Raw genomic sequence first — 546 nt, 5'->3', positions numbered from 1 at the left:
CTCTGTCTCTCTCTGTCTCCCTTCTGTCTCTTATCTCTGTCTCCTTTTGTCTCCTGTCTCTCTGTCTCTCTCTTCTGTTTCTTTTATCTGTCTCCTTTTGTCTCCTTTCTCTCTCTTCTGTCTCTCTGTCTCTGTCTCTTTCTTTCTCTTTTTTTTCTGTCTCTCTGTCTCTGTCTCCTTTTCTTTTTTTTTTTATTTGTTTATCTATAACTCTATCTCCCCCCCCCAACCAAACAAACCCAACAACCACCAAGTTACTACAAAAGCAGCAGCAGCTGCTGCATCAGCTGCAGCAGCAGCAGCAGCAGCTGCATGAGCTGCTGCAGCAGCAGCAGCAAGAAAAGCATTTGCTGCTGCTGCAGCAGCAGCAACAAGAAAAGCAGTTGCTGCTGCAGCAGCAGCAGCAGCAAAAGCTGCTGCTGCAGTAATATCTAAAGAAGAGAAACGGCGATTTCTCCAGCTCTAAGCAGCCCCTGCTGCTGCTGCTGCTGCTGCTGCTGCTGCTGCAGCAGCAGCAGCAGCAGCAGCAGGAGCAGCAGCAGCAGC

General features: G+C 49.3%; 1 protein-coding gene across 1 annotated transcript in view; it reads right to left on the bottom strand.

The window, feature by feature from the left end:
• EMH_0004270 (uncharacterized protein) overlaps positions 1 to 546 on the bottom strand; it is a gene marked incomplete at both ends in the record, with an annotated part of 10554 nt that overhangs the window by 6984 nt on the left and 3024 nt on the right. The window lies entirely within an intron of this gene.

The sequence above is a fragment of the Eimeria mitis genome, genomic scaffold (assembly GCF_000499745.2).
Source record: "Eimeria mitis Houghton genomic scaffold, Emh_scaff224, whole genome shotgun sequence".
NCBI classification, from domain to species: Eukaryota; Apicomplexa; class Conoidasida; order Eucoccidiorida; family Eimeriidae; genus Eimeria; species Eimeria mitis.
Note: the sequence above shows the minus strand (reverse complement) of the source record. Positions and strands in the feature narration are given on the sequence as shown.